We start from the raw sequence: 24804 nt of genomic DNA, 5'->3' as shown, positions 1-24804 counted from the left end.
TTCACACATTTTCATGCAGCTCGTATTTTTCACATTTATTCATTCACCTCGTATTTTTCACACCTTTTCATGCTCTCCGTATTTTTCACACCTTTTCATGCTCCTCATATTTTCTGACTTTTTCACGATCCTCTTATTTCTCAGACCTCTTCATGCTCCTCGTATTTCTCAGACCTTTTCATGTTCCTGGCGTTTTTCCGACCTTTTCATGCTCCGTGTATTTCTCACACCTTTTCATGCTCCTCGTATTTTTCACACATTTTCATTCTCCTCCTAATTTCCAGCTTTTCATTCTCCTCGTATTCTTCACACCTTTTCATGCTTCTTGTATTTCTCAGACATTTTCATGCTCCTCGTATTTTTCACACTTTTTCATGCTCCTCGTATTTCTCACACCTTTTCATGGTCCTCGTATTTCTCAGACATTTTCATGCTCCTCGTTTTTCTCAGACCTTTTCATGCTCCTTGTATTTTTCACACCTTTTCATCCTCCTCGTATTTTTCACACCTACTCATGCTCCTCGTTTTTGACACCTTTTCATGCTCCTCCTATTTTTCACACCGTTACATGCTCCTCGTATTTTTCACACCTTTTCATGCTCCTCGTATTTTTCAGACCTTTTTATACTCCTCCTATTTCTAGACCTTTTCATGCTCCTTGTATTTTTCACACCTTTTCATACTCCTCATATTTTTCAGACCTTTTCGTGCTCTTCATATTTTTCACACTTTTTCATGCTCTTCATATTTTTTAGACCGTTTCATGCTCTTCATATTTTTCACACCTTTTCAGGCTCTTCATATTTTTCAGACCTTTTCATGCACCTCGTATTTTGCAGAACTTTTTATGTGTCTCATGTTTTTCATACCTTTTCATGCTCCTCGTATTTTCCCCACCTTTTCATGCTCCTCATATTTTCCAGGCCTTTTCATACTCCTCCTATTTTTCACACGTTTTCATGTTCCCCGTATTTTTCACACCTTTTCATGCTCCTCGTATTTTCTGACTTTTTCATGATCCTCTTATTCCTCAGACCTCTTCATCCACCTCGTATTTTTCAAACCTTTTCATAGTCCTCGTATTTTTCACACCTTTTCATTCTCCTCGTATTTTTCAGACCTTTTTATGCTCCTCCTATTTCTAGAGCTGTTCATGCTCCTCGTATTTTTCACACCTTTTCGTGCTCCTCGTATTTTTCAGACCTTTTCGTTCTCTTCATATTTTTCACACCTTTTCAGGCTCTTCATATGTTTCAGACATTTTCATGTACCTCATATTTTTCAGAATTTTTATGCTCCTCGTATTTTTCAGACCTTTTCATGCTCCTCATATTTTTTAGGCCTTTTCATGCTCCTCCTATTTTTCACACCTTTTCATGATTCTCGTATTTTTCACACCATTTCATGCACCTCGTATTTTTCAGACCTTTTCATGCTTCTTGTATTTTTCACACCTTTACATGCTCCTCGTATTTTTCAGACCTATTTATGCTTCTCCTATTTCTAGACCTTTTCATGCTCCTCGTATTTTTCACACCTTTTTGTGCTCCTCGTATTTTTCAGACCTTTTAGTGCCCCTCGCATTTTTCAGACCTTTTCGTGCACTTCATATTTTTCACACCTTTTATTGCTCTTCATATTTTTCAAACCTTTTCATGCTCATCATATTTTTCACACCTTTTCATGCTCCTCATATTTTCCAGGCCTTTTCATGCTCCTCATTTTTTTCAGGCCTTTTCATGCTCCTCGTATTTTTCAGACCTTTTCATGCTCCCCGTATTTTTCCCACCTTTTCATGCTCCTCGTATTTTACACAACTTTTCATGCTCCTCGTATTTTTCACACCTTTTCATGCTCCCCGTAATTTTCACACCTTTTCCTGCTCCTCCTATTTTCACACCCTTTCAGGCTCTTTGAATTTTTCAGCCCTTTTCATGCTCCTCATATTTTTCAGAACTTTTCATGCTCTTCATATTTCTCAGAACTTTTCATGCTTCTCGTATTTTTCACAGCTTTTTATGCTTCTCGTATTTTTCACACCTTTTCATGCTTCTCATATTTTTCTCACCTTTTCATGCTCCTCGTATTTTTCACACCTTTTCAGGCTCTTCATATTTTTCAGACATTTTCATGCTCATTATATTTTTTCAGAACTTTTTATGCTCCTCGTATTTTTCACACCTTTTCATGCTCCTCGTATTTTTCACACCTTTTCATGCTCCTCATATTTTTAACACCTTTTCATGCTCCTCATATTTTTCAACTTATTCATTCGCCTCATAGTTTTCATACCTTTTCATGCTCCTCGTATTTTTCACACTTTTTCATGCTCCTCGCATATTTCACACCTTTTCATGTTCCTCGTATTTTTCACACCTTTTCAAGCTCCTCATATTTTTAAAACCTTTTCATGCTCCTCATATTTTTTCACAGCTTTTCATGCTCCTCGTGTTTTTCAGGCCTTTTCATGCTCCTCGTATTTTTCACACCCTTTCATGATTCTCGTATTTTTCACACCTTTTCATGCACCTCGTATTTTTCAGACCTTTTCGTGCTCTTCATATTTTTCACACCTTTTCACGCTCTTCATATTTTTCAGACCTTTTCATGCACCTCGTATTTTGCAGAACTTTTTATGCTCCTCGTATTTTTCACACCTTTTCAGGCTCTTCATATTTTTCAGACCTTTTCATGCGCCTCATATATTTCAGAACTTTTTATGCTCCTCGTATTTTTGAGACCTTTTCATGCTCCTCGTGTTTTTCAGGCCTTTTCATGCTCATCCTATTTTTCAAACGTTTTCATGATTCTCGTATTTTTCACACCTTTTCATGCACCTCGTATATTTCAGACCTTTTCATGCTCCTTGTAGTTTTCACAACTTTACATGCTCCTCGTATTTTTCAGACCTTTTTATGCTCCTCCTATTTCTAGACCTCTTCATGCTCCTCGTATTTTTCACACCTTTTCGTGCTCCTCTTTTTTTTCAGACCTTTTCGTGACTTCATATTTTTCACACCTTTTCGTTCTCTTCATATTTTTCAAATCTTTTCATGCTCATCATATTTTTCACAACTTTTCAGGTTCTTCATATTTTTCAGACCTTTTCATGCTCCTCGTATTTTCTGACTTTTTCATGATCCTCTTATTCCTCAGACCTCATCATGCACCTCGTATTTTTCAGACCTTTTCATACTCCTCGTATTTTTCACACCTTTTCATTCTCCTCGTATTTTTCAGACCTTTTTTTGCTCCTCCTATTTCTAGAGCTGTTCATGCTCCTCGTATTTTTCACACCTTTTCGTGCTCCTCGTATTTTTCAGACCTTTTCGTTCTCTTCATATTTTTCACACCTTTTCGTGCTCTTCATATTTTTCAGACCTTTTCATGGTCTTCATATTTTTCACACCTTTTCAGGCTCTTCATATTTTTCAGACATTTTCATGTACCTCATATTGTTCAGAATTTTTATGCTCCTCGTATTTTTCAGACCTTTTCATGCTCCTCATATTTTTTAGGCCTTTTCATGCTCCTCGTATTTTTCACACCTTTTCATGATTCTCGTATTTTTCACACCTTTTCATGCACCTCGTATTTTTCAGACCTTTTCATGCTTCTTGTATTTTTCACACCTTTACATGCTCCTCTTATTTTTCAGACCTATTTATGCTTCTCCTATTTCTAGACCTTTTCATGCTCCTCATATTTTTTACACCTTTTCGTGCTCCTCATATTTTTCAGACCTTTTAGTGCCCCTCGCATTTTTCAGACCTTTTCGTGCACTTCATATTTTTCACACCTTTTCGTGCTCTTCATATTTTTCAAACCTTTTCATGCTCATCATATTTTTCACAACTTTTCAGGTTCTTCATATTTCTCAGACCTTTTCATGCTCCTCATATTTTTCAGGCCTTTTCATGCTCCTCATATTTTTCACACCTTTTCATGCTCCCCGTATTTTTCACACCTTTTCATACTCCTCGTATTTTAAACAATTTTTCATGCTCCTCGTATTTTTCACACCTTTTCATGCTCCCCGTAATTTTCACACCTTTTCGTGCTCCTCCTATTTTCACACCCTTTCAGGCTCTTTGAATTTTTCAGACCTTTTCATGCTCCTCCTATTTTTCACACCTTTTCATGATTCTCGTATTTTTCACACCTTTTCATGCTCCTCGTATTTTTCACACCTTTTCATGATTCTCGTATTTTTCACACCTTTTCATGCACCTCGTATTTTTCAGGCCTTTTCGTGCTCTTCATATTTTTCAGAACTTTTCATGCTCTTCATAATTTTCACACCTTTTCACACTCTTCATATTTTTCAGACCTTTTCATGCACCTCGTATTTTGCAGAACTTTTTATGCTCCTCGTATTTTTCATACCTTTTCATGTTCCTCGTATTTTTCACACCTTTTCAGGCTCTTCATATTTTTCAGACCATTTCATGCACCTCATATATTTCAGAACTTTTTATGCTCCTCGTATTTTTCAGACCTTTTCATGCTCCTCGTATTTTTCAGGCCTTTTCATGCTCATCCTATTTTTCAAACGTTTTCATGATTCTCGTATTTTTCACACCTTTTCATGCACCTCGTATATTTCAGACCTTTTCATGCTCCTTGTAGTTTTCACAACTTTACATGCTCCTCGTATTTTTCAGACCTTTTTATGCTCCTCCTATTTCTAGATCTCTTCATGCTCCTCGTATTTTTCAGACCTTTTCGTGACCTCATATTTTTCACACCTTTTCATGCTCTTCATATTTTTCAGACCTTTTCATGCTCATCATATTTTTCACAACTTTTCAGGTTCTTCATATTTTTCAGACCTTTTCATGCTCCTCATATTTTTCAGACCTTTTCATGCTCCTCATATTTTTCAGACCTTTTCATGCTCCTCGTATTTTTCACATCTTTTCATGTTCCTCGTATTTTTCACACCTTTTCATCCTCCTCGTATTTTTCACACCTTTTCATGCTCCTCGTATTTTTCACACCTTTTCAGGCTCTTCATATTTTTCCGACCTTTTCATGCACCTCGTATTTTTTATACCTTTTCACGCTCCTCATATTTCTCAGGCCTTTTCATGCTCCTCGTATTTTTCACACCTTTTCAGGCTCTTCATATTTTTCAGACCTTTTCATGCTCCTCGTATATCTCAGACTTTTTCATGCTCTTCATATATTTCAGACCTAGTCATGTTCCTCATATTTTCAGACCTTTTCACGCTCCTTGTAATTTTCACACTGTTTCATGCTCCTCATATTTTTCACCACTTTCCATGCTCCTCGTATTTTTCAGACCTTTTATGCTCTTCCTATTTTCAGACCTTTCATGCTCCTCGTATTTTTCAGAACTTTTTATGCTCCTCGTATTTCTCAGACCGTTTCATGCTCCTTGTATTTCTCAGACCTTTTCATGCTCCTCGTATTTCTCAGACCTTTTTATGCTCTTCATATTTTTCAGACCTTTTCATGCTCCTCGTATTTTTCACACCTTTTCGTGGTCCTCCGATTTTTCACACCTTTTCGTGTTCTTCATATTTTTCTGACCGTTTTATGCTCTTCATATTTTTCACACCTTTTCAGGCTCTTCATATTTTTCAGACCTTTTCATGCTCCTCGTATTTTTGAGACACTTTCATGCTCCTCATATTTTTCAGACCTGTTCATGCTTCTCTTATTTTTCACACCTTTTAATACTGCTCGTATTTTTCACACCTTTTCATGCTCCTCGTAATTTTCGGACCTTTTCATGCTCCTCCTAATTTTCACCCCTTTCATGCTCCACGTATTTTTCACACCTTTTCGAGCTCCTCGTATTTTTCAGACCTTTTCATGCTCTTCATATTTTTCAGACCTTTTCATGCTCCTCGTATTTTTCATACATTTTCATGCTCTTCGTATTTTTCAGACTTTATCATGCACCTCTTTATTCTCAGTCCTTTTCATGCTCCTTGTATGTCTCAGACATTTTCATGCTCCTCCTGTTTTTCACACCTTTTCATGCTCCTTGTATTTTTCATGCCTTTTCATGCTCCCTGTATTTTTCATGCTCCTCGTACTTTTCAGACCTTTTCATGCTCGTCGTATTTTTCAGACATTTTCATGCTCCTTGTATTTTTCAGAGCTTTTCTTGCTATTCATGTTTTTCATACCTATTCGTGCTCTTCATATTTTTCCCACCTTTTCATGCTCTTCATATTTTTCACACCTTTTCAGGCTCTTTATATTTTCATACCTTTTCATGCTCCTCGTATTTTCAGACCTTTTCATGCTCTTCATATATTTCACACCTTTTCGAGCTCCTCCTATTTTTCAGACCATTTCATGCTCCTCGTTTTTTTCAAAACTTTTCATGCTACTCCCATTTTTCAGGCCTTTTCATGATCCTCGTATTTTTCACACGTTTTCGTGTTCCTCCTAATTTATACACCTTTTCATGCTCGTCGTATTTTTCAGACCTTTTCATGCTCTCCAGTATTTTTAAGACTTTTTCATGTTCCTCGTATTTCTCAGACTTTTTCATGCTCCTCCTTATTTCTCAGGCCGTTTCAAGTTCCTCGTATTTTTCACAAAAAATACGAGGAGCATGAAAATGTCTGAAAAATATGAGGGGCATGAAAAGGTTTGAAGAATATGAGGAGATTGAAAAAGGCTGAAAAATACGAGGAGCATGAAAAGGTCTGAAAAATACGAGGAGCATGAAAAGGCCTGAAAAATACGAGGAGCATGAAAAGGTCTGAAAAATATGAGGAGTACGAAAGCGTCTGAAAAATATGAGGAGCATGAAAACCTCTGAAAAATATGAAGAGCACGAAAATGTTTGAAAAATAGGAGGAGAACGAAAAGGTGTGAAAAGTACGAGGAGCATGAAAAGGAGTGAAAAATACGAGGAGCATGAAAAGGTGTGAAAAATACGAGGAGCATGAAAAGGTGTGAAAAATACGAGGAGCATGAGCAGGTGTGAAAAATACGAGGAGCATGAAAAGTCTGAGAAATACGAGGAGCATGAATATGTCTGAGAAATATGAGGAGCATTAAAAGGTCGGAGAAATACGCGGAGCATGAAAAGATCGGAGAAATGCGAGGAGCATGAAAATGTCTGAAAAATATGAGGAGCATGAAAAGGTCTGAAAATATGAAAGCACTAAAAGGTGTGGAAAATAGGAGAAACACGAAAAGGTGTGAAAAATACGAGGAGCATGAAAAGGTGTGAAAAATATAAGGAGCATGAAAAGGTGTGAAAAATACTTGGAGCATGAAAAACTCTGAAAAATACGAGGAGCATGAAAAGGTGTGAAAAATACGATGAGCATGAAAAGGCTTGAAAAACACGAGGAGCATGAAAAGGTCTGAAAAATATGAGGAGCATGAAAAGTTCTGAAAAATATGAAGAGCCTGAAAAGGTGTATAATATATGAAGAGCATGAAAAGTTTTGAAAAATATGAAGAGCACGAAAACGTGTAAAATATGAAGACCACGAAAACGTGTGAAAAATAGGAGGACCATGAAATATTCTGAAAAATAAGAGGAGCAGGAAACGGTGTAAAAATACGAGGAGCACAAAACGTTGTGAAAAATCCGAGGAGTACGAAAAGGTCTGAAAAAAACGATGAGCATTAAAAGGTCTGAAAAATTCGAGGACCAACAAGGGTGTGAAAAATAGGTGAGTTCGAAAAGGTGTGAAATGTACCAGGAGCATGAAAAGGTGTGAAAAATCTAGGAGCCTAAAAATGTCTGAAAAATACGAGGAGCATGAAAAGGTCTGAAATATATGAGGAGCACGAAAATGTTTGAAAAATATAAACAACACGATAAGTTGTGAAAAATACGAGGAGCACGAAAAGGTGTGAAAAATATGAGGAGCATGAAAAGGTGTGAAAAATAAGAGGACCATGAAAATGTCTGAAAAATACGAGGAGCCTGAAAAGGTGTGAAAAATACGAAGAGCATGAAAACGTCTGAACTATATGAAGTGCATGAAAAGGTATGAAATATACGAGGAGCATGAAAAGGACTGAAAAATACCAACAGCATGAAAACCTGTGCAAAATACGAGGAGCATGAAAAGGTGTGAAAAATACGAGGAGCATGAAAAGGTCTGGAAAATACGAGGAGCATGAAAAGGCATGAAAAATACGAGGAGCATGAAAAGAGGTGAAAAATAGGAGGAGCATGAAAAGGTCTGAAAAATATGAGGAGCATGGAAAGTGTGAAAAATATGAGGAGCTTGAAAAATGTGAGAAATACGGGCAACATGAAACGGTGTGAGAAATAAGGAGGAGCATGAAAATGTCTGAGAAATACAAGGAACATGAAAAGGTCTAAAAAATGGAGGCAGCATGAAAAGGTTTTAAAAAAACGAGGAGCATGAAAAGGCCTGAAAAATAGGAGGAGCACGAAAAGGTGTGAAAAATACGAGGCTCATGAAAAGGTGTGAAAAATATGAAGAGCCTGAAAAGGTGTGAAAAATACGAGGAGCATGAAAAGGTGTGAGAAATATGAAGAGCATAAAAAGCTCTGAAAAATATGAAGAGCACGAAAATGTATGAAGAATATGAGGAGCATGAAAAGTGTGAAAAATACGAGGAACATGAAAAGGTGTGAAAAATACGAGGAGAATGAAAAGGTCTGAAAAATACAAAGAGCCAGAAAAGGTGTGAAAAATAGGAGGAGCACAAAAAGTTGTGATAAATACGCCGAGCCTGAAAAGGTGAAAAATACGAGGAGCACGAAAAGGTGTGAAAAATGCGAGGAGCATGAAAAGGTGTGTAAAATACGAGAAGCATGAAAATGTCTGACAGATTCGAGGAGCATGAAAAGGTCTGAGAAATACGAGGAGCATGAAAAGGTCTGAGAAAAACGAGGAGCATGAAAAGTTCTGAGAAATACGAGTGGCATGAAAAAGTCTGAAAAATACGAGGAGCATGAAAAGGTCTGAAAAATATGAAGAGCCTGAAAAGGTGTGAAAAATATGAAGAGCATGAAAATGCTCGAAAAATATGAAGAACACGAAAAGGTGTGTAAAATAGGAGGACCACGAAAAGGTGTGAAAAATACAAGGAGCATGAAAAGGTGTGAAAAATACGAGGAGAATGAAAAGTTGTGAAAAATAAGAGGAGCATGAAAAGGCATGAAAAATAGGACGAGCATAAAAGGTTCTGAAAAATACGAGAAGCATGAAAAGGTCTGAAAAATATGAAGAGCATGAAAAGGTCTGAGAAAGACAAGGAGCATGAAAAGGTCTGAGAAATACGAGGAGCATGAAAAGGTCTGAGAAATACAAGGAGCATGAAACGGTCTGAGAAATACGAGGAGCATGAAAAGGTCTGAGAAATACAAGGAGCATAAAACAGTCTGAGAAATACGAGGAGCATGAAAAGTTCTGAATAATATGAGGAGCATGGAAAGGTGTGAAAAATATGAGGAGCATGAAACAGTGTGAAAAATACGAGGAGCGTGAAAAGGTCTGAAAAATACGAGGAACATGAATAGGTCTAAAATATACAAAGAGCATTAAAAAGTCTGAGATATACGAGGAGCATGAAAAGGTCTGAAAAATATGAAGTGCCTGAAAAGGTGTGAAAAATAGGAGGAAAACGAAAATGTGTGAAAAACATGCGGAGCATGAAAAGGTGTGAAAAATACGAGGAGCATGAAAAGGTCTGGAAAATATGAGGAGCATGAAAAGGCGTGAAAAATACGACGAGCATGAAAAGAGGTGAAAAATACGAGGAGCATGAAAAGGTCTGAAAAATACGAGGAGCACGAAAAGGTGTGAAAAATATGAGGAGCATGAAAAGGTGTGAAAAATAAGAGGACCATGAAAATGTCTGAAAAATACGAGGAGCCTGAAAAGGTGTGAAAAATACGAAGAGCATGAAAACGTCTGAACTATATGAAGTGCATGAAAAGGTATGAAATATACGAGGAGCATGAAAAGGACTGAAAAATACCAACAGCATGAAAACGTGTGCAAAATACGAGGAGCATGAAAAGGTGTGAAAAATACGAGGAGCATGAAAAGGTCTGGAAAATACGAGGAGCATGAAAAGGCATGAAAAATACGAGGAGCATGAAAAGAGGTGAAAAATAGGAGGAGCATGAAAAGGTCTGAAAAATATGAGGAGCATGGAAAGTGTGAAAAATATGAGGAGCTTGAAAAATGTGAGAAATACGGGCAACATGAAACGGTGTGAGAAATAAGGAGGAGCATGAAAATGTCTGAGAAATACAAGGAACATGAAAAGGTCTAAAAAATGGAGGCAGCATGAAAAGGTTTTAAAAAAACGAGGAGCATGAAAAGGCCTGAAAAATAGGAGGAGCACGAAAAGGTGTGAAAAATACGAGGCTCATGAAAAGGTGTGAAAAATATGAAGAGCCTGAAAAGGTGTGAAAAATACGAGGAGCATGAAAAGGTGTGAGAAATATGAAGAGCATAAAAAGCTCTGAAAAATATGAAGAGCACGAAAATGTATGAAGAATATGAGGAGCATGAAAAGTGTGAAAAATACGAGGAACATGAAAAGGTGTGAAAAATACGAGGAGAATGAAAAGGTCTGAAAAATACAAAGAGCCAGAAAAGGTGTGAAAAATAGGAGGAGCACAAAAAGTTGTGATAAATACGCCGAGCCTGAAAAGGTGAAAAATACGAGGAGCACGAAAAGGTGTGAAAAATGCGAGGAGCATGAAAAGGTGTGTAAAATACGAGAAGCATGAAAATGTCTGACAGATTCGAGGAGCATGAAAAGGTCTGAGAAATACGAGGAGCATGAAAAGGTCTGAGAAAAACGAGGAGCATGAAAAGTTCTGAGAAATACGAGTGGCATGAAAAAGTCTGAAAAATACGAGGAGCATGAAAAGGTCTGAAAAATATGAAGAGCCTGAAAAGGTGTGAAAAATATGAAGAGCATGAAAATGCTCGAAAAATATGAAGAACACGAAAAGGTGTGTAAAATAGGAGGACCACGAAAAGGTGTGAAAAATACAAGGAGCATGAAAAGGTGTGAAAAATACGAGGAGCATGAAAAGTTGTGAAAAATAAGAGGAGCATGAAAAGGCATGAAAAATAGGACGAGCATAAAAGGTTCTGAAAAATACGAGAAGCATGAAAAGGTCTGAAAAATATGAAGAGCATGAAAAGGTCTGAGAAAGACAAGGAGCATGAAAAGGTCTGAGAAATACGAGGAGCATGAAAAGGTCTGAGAAATACAAGGAGCATGAAACGGTCTGAGAAATACGAGGAGCATGAAAAGGTCTGAGAAATACAAGGAGCATAAAACAGTCTGAGAAATACGAGGAGCATGAAAAGTTCTGAATAATATGAGGAGCATGGAAAGGTGTGAAAAATATGAGGAGCATGAAACAGTGTGAAAAATACGAGGAGCGTGAAAAGGTCTGAAAAATACGAGGAACATGAATAGGTCTAAAATATACAAAGAGCATTAAAAAGTCTGAGATATACGAGGAGCATGAAAAGGTCTGAAAAATATGAAGTGCCTGAAAAGGTGTGAAAAATAGGAGGAAAACGAAAATGTGTGAAAAACATGCGGAGCATGAAAAGGTGTGAAAAATACGAGGAGCATGAAAAGGTCTGGAAAATATGAGGAGCATGAAAAGGCGTGAAAAATACGACGAGCATGAAAAGAGGTGAAAAATACGAGGAGCATGAAAAGGTCTGAAAAATACGAGGAGCATGGAAAGTGTGAAAAATACGCGGAGCTTGAAAAGTGTGAGAAATACGGGCAACATGAAACGGTGTGAGAAATAAGGAGGAGCATGAAAATGTCTGAGAAATATGAGGAACATGAAAAGGTCTAAAAAATGGAGGCAGCATGAAAAGGTTTTAAAAAAACGAGGAGCATGAAAAGGTCTGAAAAATAGGAGGAGCACGAAAAGGTGTGAAAAATACGAGGCTCATGAAAAGGTGTGAAAAATATGAAGAGCCTGAAAAGGTGTGAAAAATACGAGGAGCATGAAAAGGTCTGAAAAATACGAGGAGCATGAAAAGGTGTGAGAAATATGATGAGCATAAAAAGCTCTGAAAAATATGAAGAGCACGAAAAGGTATGAAGAATATGAGGAGCATGAAAAGTGTGAAAAATACGAGGAACATGAAAAGGTGTGAAAAATACGAGGAGAATGAAAAGGTCTGAAAAATACAGAGAGCCAGAAAAGGTGTGAAAAATAGGAGGAGCACGAAAAGGTGTGATAAATACGAAGAGCCTGAAAAGGTGAAAAATATGAGGAGCACGAAAAGGTGTGAAAAATGCGAGGAGCATGAAAAGGTGTGAAAAATACATGGAGCATGAAAAGGTGTGAAAAATACGAGGAGCATGAAAAGGTCTGAGAAAAACGAGGAGCATGATAAAGTCTGAAAAATACGAGGAGCATAAAAAGGTCTGAAAATTACGAAGAGCATGAAATCGTCTGAAAAATATGAAGCGCATGAAAAGGTCTGAAAAATATGAGGATCCTGAAAAGGTCTGGAAAATACGAGGAGCATGGAATGATCTGAGAAAAACGAGGAGCATGAAAAGGCGTGATAAATACGAGGAGCATGAAAAGGTGTGAAAAATAAGAGGAGCATGAAAAGGTCTGAAAAATATGAGGAGCATGAAAAGGTCTGAAAAGTATGAAGAGCCTGAAAAGGTGTAAAAATTATGAAGAGCATGAAAAGGTATGAGAAATATGAAGAGCATGAAAAGGTGTGAAAAATACGAGGAGCTTGAAAAGTGTGAAAAGTATGGGGAATATGAAACGGTGTGAGAAATAAGGAGGAGCATGAAAATGTCTGAGAAATACGAGGAAGATGAAAACGTCTGAAAAATACTGGGCCATGAAAAGGTCTGAAAAATACGAAGAGCATGAAGGTCTGAAAAATACGAGGAGCATGAAAAGGTCTGAGAAATACGAGTAGCATGAAAAAGTCTGAAAAATACGAAGAGCATAAAAAGATCTGAAAATTACGAAGAGCATGAAATCGTCTGAAAAATATGAGGAGCATGAAAAGGTCTGAAAAATATGAGGATCATGAAAAGGCGTGAAAAATACGAGGAGCATGAAAAGAGGTGAAAAATTCGAGGAGCATGAATAGGTCTGAAAAATACGAGGAGCATGGAAAGTGTGAAAAATACGAGGAGCTTGAAAACTGTGAGAAATACGGGGAACATGACAAGGTGTGAGAAATAAGGAGGAGCATGAAAATGTCTGAGAAATAAGAGGAACATGAAAGGTCTAAAAAATGGAGGCAGCATGAAAAGGTTTTAAAAAAACGAGGAGCATGAAAAGGTCTGAAAAATAGGAGGAGCACGAAAAGGTGTGAAAAAAACGAGGCTCATGAAAAGGTGTGAAAAATACGAGGAGCTTGAAAAGGTCTGAAAAATATGAAGAGGCTGAAAAGGTGTGAAAAATATGACGAGCATGAAAACGTCTGAAAAATATGAAGAGCACGAAAAGGTGTGAAAAATAAGAAGAGCCCGAAAAGGTGTGCAAAATAGGAGGAGCACGAAAAGGTGTGAAAAATACGTGGAGCATGAAAAGGTGAAAAATAGGAGGAGCATGAAAAGGTGTGAAAAATCAAGGAGCATGAAAAGGTGTGAAAAACAGGAGGAGCATGAAAAGGTCTGAGAAATACGAGGAGGATGAAAAGGTCTGAAAAATACGAGGAGCATGAAAACGTGTGAAAAATACGAGCAGTATGAAAAGGTGTGAAAACTAAGAGGAGCATGAAAAGGTCTGAAAAATACCAGGAGCATGAAAGGGTCTGAAAAATACGAGGAGCATGAAATGGCGTGATAAATACGAGGAGCCTGAAAAGGGGTGAAATATACAAGGAGCATGAAAAGGTCTGAAAAATAGGAGGAGCATGAAAAGTGTGAAAAATAGGAGGAGCATGAAAAGGTCTGAAAAATACGAGGAGCATGCAAAGGTGCGAAAAATACAAGGAGCATGAAAAGGTGTGAAATATAAGAGGAGCATGAAAAGGTCTGAAAAATATGAAGAGCCTGAAAAGGTGTGAAAATATGAAGAGCATGAAAAGTTTCAAAAAAAATGAAGACACGAAAACATGTGAAAAATATGAAGACCACGAAAACGTGTGAAAAATATGAGGCGAATGAAAAGTTCTGAAAAATAAGGGGAGCAGGAAAAGGTGTTAAAAATACGAGGAGCATGAATAAGGGTGAAAAATATGAGAAGTATGAAAAGGCCTGAAAAATACAAGGAGCATGAATAGGTGTGAAAAATCGAGGAGCATGAAAATGTGTGAAAAATACGAGGAGCATGAAAAGTTGTGAGAACTACGAGAAGCATGAAAAAGTCTGAGAAATAGGAGGAGCATGAAAAGATCTGGAAAGTATGAAGAGCCTGAAAAGCTGTGAAAAATATGAAGAACATGAAAACGTCTGAACAATATGAAGTGCATGAAAAGGTATGAAATATACGAGGAGCATGAAAAGTACTGAAAAATACCAACAGCATGAAAAGGTCTGAAAAATACGAGGAGCATGAAAAGGTGTGAAAAAGCCGAGGAGCATGAAAAGGTCTGAAAAATACAAGGAGAATGAAAAGGTCTGAAAAATACGAGGAGCATGAAAAGTTCTGGAAAATATGAAGAGCCTGAAAAGCTGTGAAAAATATGAAGTACATGAAAACGTCTGAACAATATGAAGAGCAAGGAAAGGTGTGAAAAATATGAAGAGCATGAAAAGGTCTGAAAAATACGAGGAGCATGAAAAGGTCTGAAAAATATGAAGAGCCTGAAAAGGTGTAAGAAATATGATGAGCATAAAAAGCTCTGAAAAATATGAAGAGCACGAAAAGGTATGAAGAATATGAGGAGTATGAAAAGTTTGAAAAATACGAGGAACATGAAAAGGTGTGAAAAATACGAGGAGAATGAAAAGGTCTGAAAAATACGAAGACCCAGAAAAGGTGTGAAAAATAGGAGGAGCACGAAAAGGTGTGATAAATACGCCGAGCATGAAAAGGTGAAAAATATGAGGAGCACGAAAAGGTGTGAAAAATGCGAGGAGCATAAAAAGGTGTGAAAAATACGAGGAGCATGAAAAGGTCTGAGAAAAACGAGGAGCATGAAAAGGCGTGATCAATACGAGGAGCATGAAAAGGTGTGAAAAATAAGAGGAGCATGAAAAGGTCTGAAAAATATGAGGAGCATGAAAAGGTCTGAAAAGTATGAAGAGCCTGAAAAGGTGTAAAAATTATGAAGAGCATGAAAAGGTATGAGAAATATGAAGAGCATGAAAAGGTGTGAAAAATATGAGGAGCTTGAAAAGTGTGAAAAGTACGGGGAATATGAAACGGTGTGAGAAATAAGGAGGAGCACGAAAATGTCTGAGAAATACGAGGAACATGAAAACGTCTGAAAAAAACTGAGCCATGTAAAGGTCTGAAAAATACGAAGAGCATGAAGGTCTGAAAAATACGAGGAGCATGAAAAGGTCTGGAAAATACGAGGAGCATGAAAAGGCGTGAAAAATACGAGGAGCATGAAAAGAGGTTAAAAATACGAGGAACATGAAAAGGTCTGAAAAATACGAGGAGCATGGAAAGTGTGAAAAATACGAGGAGCTTGAAAAGTGTGAGAAATACGGGCAACATGAAACGGTGTGAGAAATAAGGAGGAGCATGAAAATGTCTGAGAAATACGAGGAACATGAAAAGGTCTAAAAAATGGAGGCAGCATGAAAAGGTTTTTAAAAAATGAGGAGCATGAAAAGGCCTGAAAAATAGGAGGAGCACGAAAAGGTGTGAAAAATACGAGGCTCATGAAAAGGTGTGAAAAATATGAAGAGCCTGAAAAGGTGTGAAAAATATGACGAGCATGAAAACGTCTGAAAAATATGAAGAGCACGAAAAGGTGTGAAAAATAAGAAGAGCATGAAACGGTCTGAAAAATATGAAGAGCCTGAAAAGGTGTGAAAAATAGGACGAGCATGAAAACGTTTGAAAAATATGAAGACCACGAAAAGGTGTGAAAAATAAGAAGAGCCCGAAAAGGTGTGCAAAATAGGAGGAGCACGAAAAGGTGTGAAAAATACGTGGAGCATGTAAAGGTGAAAAATAGGAGGAGCATGAAAAGGTGTGAAAAATCGAGGAGCATGAAAAGGTGTGAAAACAGGAGGAGCATGAAAAGGTTTGAGAAATACCAGGAGCATGAAAGTGTCTGAAAAATACGAGGAGCATGAAAACGTGTGAAAAATACAAGCAGTATGAAAAGGTGTGAAAACTAAGAGGAGCATGAAAAGGTCTGAAAAATACCAGGAGCATGAAAGGGTCTGAAAAATACGAGGAGCATGAAATGGCGTGATAGATACGAGGAGCCTGAAAAGGGGTGAAATATACAAAGAGCATGAAAAGGTCTGAAAAATAGGAGGAGCATGAAAAGGTGTGAAAAATAGGAAGAGCATGAAAAGGTCTGAAAAATAGGAGGAGCACGAAAAGGTATGAAAAATACAAGGAGCATGAAAAGGTGTGAAATATAAGAGGAGCATGAAAAGGTCTGAAAAATATGAAGAGCCTGAAAAGGTGTGAAAATATGAAGAGCATGAAAAGTTTCAAAGAAAATGAAGACACGAAAACATGTGAAAAATATGAAGACCACGAAAACGTGTGAAAAATATGAGGCGAATAAAAGGTCTGAAAAATAAGGGGAGCAGGAAAAGGTGTGAAAAATACGAGGAGCATGAAAAGGTCTGGAAAATACGAGGAGCATGAAAAAGCGTGAAAAATACGAGGAGCATGAAAAGAGGTGAAACATACGACGAGCATGAAAAGGTCTGAAAAATACGAGGAGCATGGAAAGTGTGAAAAATATGAGGAGCTTGAAAACTGTAAGAAATACGGGGAACATGACAAGGTGTGAGAAATAAGGAGGAGCATGAAAATGTCTGAGAAATACGAGGAAAATGAAAAGGTCTAAAGAATGGAGGCAGCATGAAAAGGTTTTAAAAAAACGAGGAGCATGAAAAGGTCTGAAAAAAAGGAGGAGCACGAAAAGGTGTGAAAAATACGAGGCTCATGAAAAGGTGTGAAAAATACGAGGAGCATGAAAACGTCTGAAAAATACGAAGAGCCTGAAAAGGTGTGAAAAATATGACGAGCATGAAAACGTCTGAAAAATATGAAGAGCACGAAAAGGTGTGAAAAATAAGAAGAGCATAAAAAGGTCTGAAAAGTATGAAGAGCATGAAAAGATGTGAAAAATATGAGGAGCATGAAAAGTGTGAAAAATACGAAGAGCATGAAAAGGTGTCAAAAATATGAGGAGCATGAAAAGGTCTGAAAAATACGAAGAGCCCGAAAAGGTGTGCAAAATAGGAGGAGCACGAAAAGGTGTGAAAAATACGTGGAGCATGAAAAGGTGAAAAGTACGAGGAGCATGAAAAGGTGTGAAAAATCGAGGAGCATGAAAAGGTGTGAAAAACAGGAGGTGCATGTAAAGGTCTGAGAAATAGGAGAAGCATGAAAAGGTCTGAAAAATAAGAGGAGCTCGAAAGGTGTGAAAATTAGGAGGATCACAAAAAGGTGTAAAAAATACGCGGAGCATGAAAAGGTCTGAGAAAAACGAGGAGCATGAAAAGGTGTCAAAAATATGAGGAGCAGAAAACGTGAGAAAAATATGAAGAGCATGAAAAGGAGTCAAAAATATCAGGAGCATGTAAAGGTGTGAAAAATATGAGGATAATGAAACTGAATCAAACACGTGTTTGTTCAGCGAGGTCAGGACTCCTGCCCCGTTGCGAGGGACAACTTGGGATTGCACTCGAGGCTTGGCAGGGCAATTGGGACGCCTCTCCAGCTGAGGCGGGAGACCAAGGGTCCCTTTCCACGTGCCACAGGAATCCTGGGACTTCTATCAAGTTTCACTAGGAGTCAGGCATCGTCTCCTTTGGAGGCATTGATCTCCACGTCCCTCTGGCGTTTTCAAAGGATGTGAGGCCTATAGTCGTGATGAGGTGGGGAACTAGGTCTTCCTCTGTGGTCTCCACAGGGGATTCAAACATCCTTTCGTCTTGGGAGATGCAAGACGAGCCTGCATTCAAGTCACTGCAGGGATATCCGGCCTTATTTCGAGTCAGGGCATCTCGGTGTCCATTCCACTTGAGGCCGCAAACTCAGGGTCCCTCTCACATACCTAGAGCTGAGAGAAGCCTCCTCTTGAGGTGCTTGTGGTAAGGTGGTATTCCTCTGGAGTCGAAGTCAGGGACTAACTTCTCATCGCGAGTTGATTTTTGGTCCACGGTGCTCTTTCGTGTTGCTACAGTGACCTCAGGATCCCTCTAGCCTTGAAACAGTGTTCTTGGCGTTTCTCTGGAGTACCACCAATGAAATCAAGGCTCCTTTCATGTGTGATGTGCAACACGGAATTGCTCTACACCCATTGCAGGGGAATCGGGCCTCATCTCGTGGCGAGGGGGAAGTCTCATGGTTTTTCTCGAGTTGCGGCGGGAACCTGGCGTATATTCTCGAGTTACGACGGGGATGGCCCTTCCCCACACGTGTTTGTTCAGAGACGTCAGGACTCCTGCCTAGTTGCGAGGGACAACTCGGGATTCTCCTCGAGGCTTGACAGGGCAATTGGGACGCCTCTCCAGCTGAGGCGGGAGACCAAGGGTCCCTTTCCACGTGCCACAGGAATCCTGGGATTCCTATCAAGTTTCACGAGGAGTCAGGCATCGTCTCCTTTGGAGGCATTGATCTCCGCGTACCTCTGGAGTTTTCAAAGGATGTGAGGCGTCCGGTCGCGATGAGGTGGGGAATTAGGTCTTTCTTTGTGGTCTCCACAGGGGATTCAGATATCCTTTCGTCTTGGTAGATGCAAGATGAGCCTGCATTCAAGTCACTGCAGGGATATCCGGCCTTATTTCGAGTCAGGGCATCGCGGTGTCCATTCCACTTGAGGCCGCAAACTCAGGGTCCCTCTCACATACCTAGAGCTGAGAGAAGCCTCCTCTTGAGGTGCTTGTGGTAAGGTGGTATTCCTCTGGAGTCGACGTCAGGGACTAACCTCTCATCCCGAGTTGATTTTTGGTCCACGGAGCTATTGTTGCTACAGTGACTCAGGATCCCTCTAGCCTTGAAACAGTGTTCTTGGCGTTTCTCTGGAGTGCCATCAAGGAAATCATGCTCCTTTCATGTGTGATATGCAACACGGAATTGCTCTGCACGCAGTGCAGGGGAATCGGGCCTCATCTCGGGGCGAGGGGGAAGTCTCATGGTTTTTTTCGAGTTTCGGCTGGAACCTGGGGTATATTCTCGAGTTACGACGGAGGTGCCCCTTCCACACACGTGTTTGTTCAGCGACGTCAGGACTCCTGCCTAGTTGCGAGGGACAACTCGGGATTCTCCTCGAGGCTTGGCAGGGCAATTGGGACGCCTCTCCAGCTGAGGCGGGAGACCAAGGGTCCCTTTCCACGTGCCACAGGAATCCTGGGACTGCTATCAAGTTTCACGAGGAGTCAGGCATCGTCTCCTTTTGAGGCATTGATCTCCACGTACCTCTGGAGTTTTCAAAGGATGTGAGGCCTCCGCTCGGGATGAGGTGGGGAATAGGTCTTTCTCTGTGGTCTCCACAGGGCATTCAGACATCCTTTCGTCTTGGGAGATGCAAGACGAGCCTGCATTCAAGTCACTGCAGGGATATCCGGCCTTATTTCGAGTCAGGGCATCTCAGTGTCCATTCCACTTGAGGCCGCAAACTCAGGGTCCCTCTCACATACCTAGAGCTGAGAGAAGCCTCCTCTTGAGGTGCTTGTGGTAAGGTGGTATTCCTCTGGAGTCGAAGCCAGGGACTAACCTCTCATCTCGAGTTGATTTTTGGTCCACGGAGCTCTTTCATGTTGCTACAGTGACCTCAGGATCCCTCTAGCCTTGAAACAGTGTTCTTGGGGTTTCTAAGGATTGCCAACAAGGAGATGAAAGCTCCTTTCATGTTTGATGTGCAACACGGAATTGCTCTGCACGCAGTGCAGGGGAATCGGGCCTCATCTCGCTGCGAGGGGGAAGTCTCATTGTTTTTCCTGAGTTGCGGCGGGAACCTGGGGTATATTCTGGAGTAACGACGGTGATGGCCCTTCCACACACGTGTTTGTTCAGCGACGTCAGGACTCCTGCCTAGTTGCGAGGGACAACTCGGGATTCTCCTCGAGGCTTGACAGGGCAATTGGGACGCCTCTCCAGCTGAGGCGGGAGACCAAGGGTCCCTTTCCACGTGCCACAGGAATCCTGGGATTCCTATCAAGTTTCACGAGGAGTCAGGTATCGTCTGCTTTGGAGGCACTGATCTCCGCGTACCTCTGGAGTTTTCAAAGGATGTGAGGCCTCCGGTCGCGATGAGGTGGGGAACTAGGTCTTTCTTTGTGGTCTCCACAGGGGATTCAGATATCCTTTCGTTTGGGAGATGCAAGACGAGCCTACATTCAAGTCACTGCTGGTATATCCGCCCTTATTTCGAGTCAGTGCATCTCGGCTTCATTCCACTTGAGGCCGCAAACTCAGGGTCCCTGTCACATACCTAGAGCTCAGAGAAGCCTCCTCTTGAGGAGCTTGTGGTAAGGTGGTATTCCTCTGGAGTCGAAGCCAGGGACTAACCACTCATCTCGATTGACTTTTGGTCCACGGAGCTCTTTCATGTTTCTACAGTGACCTCAGGATCCGTCTAGCCATGAAACAGTGTTCTTGGGGTTTCTCTGGAGTGCCATCAAGGAAATCAAGGATTCTTTCATGTTTGATGTGCAACAGGGAATTGCTCTGCACGCAGTGCAGGGGAATCGGGCCTCATCTCTCGGCGAGGGGGAAGTCTCATGGTTTTTCTCAAGTTGCGGCGGGAACCTGGGGTATATTCTGGATTTACGACGGAATGGCCCTTCCACACACGTGTTTGTTCAGCGACGTTAGGACTCCTGCCTTGTTGCGAGGGACAACTCCGGATTCTCCTCGAGGCTTGGCAGGGCAATTGGGACGCCTCTCCAGCTGAGGCGGGAGACCAAGGGTCCCTTTCCGCGTGCCACAGTAATCCTGGGACTCCTATCAAGATTCATGAGGAGTCAGGTATCGTCTCCTTTGGAGGCACTGATCTCCGCGTACCTCTGGAGTTTTCAAAGGATGTGAGGCCTCCGGTCACGATGAGGTGGGGAACTAGGTCTTTCTCTGTGGTCTCCACAGGGGATTCAGACATCCTTTCAGCTTGGGAGATGCAAGACGAGCCTGCATTCAAGTCACTGCAGGGATATCCGGCCTTATTTCGAGTCAGAGCATTGCGGTGTCCATTCCACTTGAGGCCGCAAACTCAGGGTCCCTCTCACATACCTAGAGCTGAGAGAAGCCTCCTCTTGAGGTGCTTGAGGTAAGGTGGTATTCCTCTGGAGTCGAAGCCAGGGACTAACCTCTCATCTCGAGTTGACTTTTGGTCCACGGAGCTCTTTCCTGTTGCTAGAGTGAACTCAGGATCCCTCTAGCCTTGAAACAGTGTTCTTGGGGATTCTCTGGAGTGCCATCAAGAAAATCAAGGCTCCTTTCATCTTTGATGGCAACACGGAATTGCTCTGCGTGCAATGCAGGGATATCGGGCCTGATCTTGCGGCGAGGGGGAAGTCCCATGATTACTCCTGAGTTGCGGCTGGAACCTGGGGTATATTCTCGAGTTACGAAGGGGATGGCCCTTCCACACACGTGTTTGTTCAGCGACGTCAGGACTCCTGCCTAGTTGCGAGGGACAACTCGGGATACTCCTCGAGGCTTGGCAGGGCAATTGGAACGCCTCTCCAGCTGAGGTGGGAGACGAAGTGTCCCTTTCCACGTTCCACAGGAATCCTGGGACTCCTATCAAGTTTCACGAGGAGTCAGGCATCGTCTCCTTTGGAATCACTGATCTCCGCATCCCTCTAGAGTTTTCAAAGGATGTGAGGTCTCTGGTCGCGATGAGGTGGGGAACTAGGTCTTCCTCTGTGGTCTGCACAGGGGATTCAGACATCCTTTCGTCTTGGGAGCTGAAATGCGAGCCTGCATTCAAGTCACTGCAGGGATATCCGGCCTTATTTCGAGTCAGGGCATCGCGGTGTCCATTCCACTTGAGGCTGCATACTCAGGGTCCCTCTCACATGCCTAGAGCTCAGAGAAGCCTCCTCTTGAGGAGCTTGTGGTAAGGTGGTATTCCTCTGGAGTCAAAGCCAGGGACTAACCTCTCATCTCGATTGACTTTTGGTCCACGGAGCTCTTTCATGTTGCTACAGTGACCTCAGGATCCCTCTAGCCTTGAAACAGTGTTCTTGGGGATTCTCTGGAGTGCCATCAAGGAAATCAAGGATCCTTTCATGTTTGATGTGCAACAGGGAAATGCTCTGCACGCAGTGCAGGGGAATCGGGCCTCATCTCGCGGCGAGGGGGAAGTCTCATGGTTTTTCTCAAGTTGCGGCGGGAACATAGGGTATATTCTCGAGTTACGACAGGGATAGCCCTTCCACACACGTGTTTGTTCAGCGACGTCAGGACTCCTGCCTAGTTGCGAGGGACAACTCGGGATACTCCTCGAGGTTTTTCAGGGCAATTGGGACACTTCTCCAGCTGATGCGGGAGACCAAGTGTCCCTTTCCACGTGCCACAGGAATCCTGGGACTCCTATCAAGTTTCAGGAGGAGTCAGGCATCGTCTCCTTTGGAGGCACTGATCTCCGCGTACCTCTGGAGTTTTCAAAGGATGTGAGGCCTCCGGTCGCGATGAGGTGGGGAACTAGGTCTTTCTCTGTGGTCTCCACAGGGGATTCAGACATCCTTTCGTCTTGAGAGATGCAAGATGAGCCTGCATTCAAGTCACTGCAGGGATATCCGGCCTTATTTCGAGTTAGGGCATCCCCATGTTCATTCCACTTTTGGCCAGAAACTCAGGGTCCCTCTCACATACCTAGAGCTGAGAGAAGCCTCCTCTTGAGGTGCTTGTGGTAAGGTGGTATTCCTCTGGAGTCGAAGCCAGGGACTAACTTCTCATCTCGAGTTGATTTTTGGACCACGGAGCTCTTTTTTGTTGCTACAGTGACCTCAGGATCCCTCTAGCATTGAAACAGTGTTCTTGGGTTTTCTCTGTAGTGCCATCAAGGAAATCAAGGCTCCTTTCCTGTGTGATGTGCAACACGGCATTGCTCTGCACGCAGTGCAGGGGAATCGGGCCTCATTTCACGGCGAGGGGGAAGTCTCATGGTTTTTCTCAACTTGCGGCTGGAACCTGGGGTATATTCTCGAGTTACGACGGGGATGGCCCTTCCACACGTGTTTGTTCAGCGACGTCAGGACTCCTGCCTAGTTGCGAGGGACAACTCGGGATTTTCCTGGAGTCTTGGCAGGGCAATTGGGACGCCTCTCCAGCTGAGGCGGGAGACCAAGGGTCCCTTTCCACGTGCAACAGGAATCCTGGGACTCCTATCAAGTTTCAGGAGGAGTCAGGCATCGTCTCCTTTGGAGGCACTGATCTCCGCGTACCTCTGGAGTTTTCAAAGGATGTCAGGCCTCCGGTCGCGATGAGGTGTGGAACTAGGTTTTTCTCTGTGGTCTCCACAGGGGATTCAGACATCCTTTCGTCTTGAGAGATGCAAGACGAGCCTGCATTCAAGTCACTGCAGGGATATCCGGCCTTATTTCGAGTCAGGGCATCCCCGTGTCCATTCCACTTGAGTCCGTAAACTCAGGGTCCCTCTAACATACCTAGAGCTGAGAGAAGCCTCCTCTTGAGGTGCTTGTGGTAAGGTGGTATTCCTCTGGAGTCGAAGCCAGAGACTAACCTCTCATCTCGAGTTGATTTTTGGACCACGGAGCTCTTTGGTGTTGCTACAGTGACCTCAGGATCCCTCTAGCCTTGAAACAGTGTTCTTGGGGTTTCTCTGGAGTGACATCAAGGAAATCAAGGCTCCTTTCCTGTGTGATGTGCAACACGGCATTGCTCTGCACGCAGTGCAGGGGAATCGGGCCTCATCTCCTGGCGAGGGGGAAGTCTCATGGTTTTTCTCGAGCTTCGGGGCGAACCTGAGGTATATTCTCGAGTTACGACGGGGATGGCCCTTCCACACGTGTTTGTTCAGCGACGTCAGGACTCCTCCCTAGTTGCGAGGGACAACTCGGGATTCTCCTAGAGGCTTGGCAGGGCAATTGGGACGCCTCTCCAGCTGAGGCAGGAGACCAAGGGTCCCTTTCCACGTTCCACAGGAATCCTGGGACTCCTATCAAGTTTCACGAGGAATCAGGCATCGTCTCCTTTGGAGGCACTGATCTCCGCGTACCTCTGAGTTTTCAAAGGATGTGAGGCCTCCGGTCGCGATGAGGTGGGGAACTAGGTCTTTCTCTGTGGTCTCCACAGGGGATTCAGACATCCTTTCATCTTGGGAGATGCAAGACGAGCCTGCATTCAAGTCACTGCAGGGATATCCGGCCTTATTTCGAGTCAGTGCATCTCGTTGTCCATTCCACTTGAGGCCGCAAAATCAGGGTCCCTCTCACATACCTAGAGCTGAGAGAAGCCTCGTCTTGAGGTCCTTGTGGTAAGGTGGTATTCCTCTGGAGTCGAAGCCAGGGACTAACCTCTCATCTCGAGTTGATTTTTGTTCCACGGAGCTCTTTCGTGTTGCTACAGGGACCTGAGGATCCCTCTAGCCTTGAAACAGTGTTCTTGGGGTTTCTCTGGAGTGCCATCAAGGAAATCAAGGCTCCTATCATGTGTGATGTGCAACACGGAATTGCTCTACACACAGTGCAGGGAAATCGGGCCTCATCTCGTGGCGAGGGGGAAGTCTC

The sequence above is a fragment of the Cervus elaphus genome, chromosome X (genome assembly GCF_910594005.1).
Source record: "Cervus elaphus chromosome X, mCerEla1.1, whole genome shotgun sequence".
Taxonomy (NCBI): domain Eukaryota; kingdom Metazoa; phylum Chordata; class Mammalia; order Artiodactyla; family Cervidae; genus Cervus; species Cervus elaphus.
Note: the sequence above shows the minus strand (reverse complement) of the source record.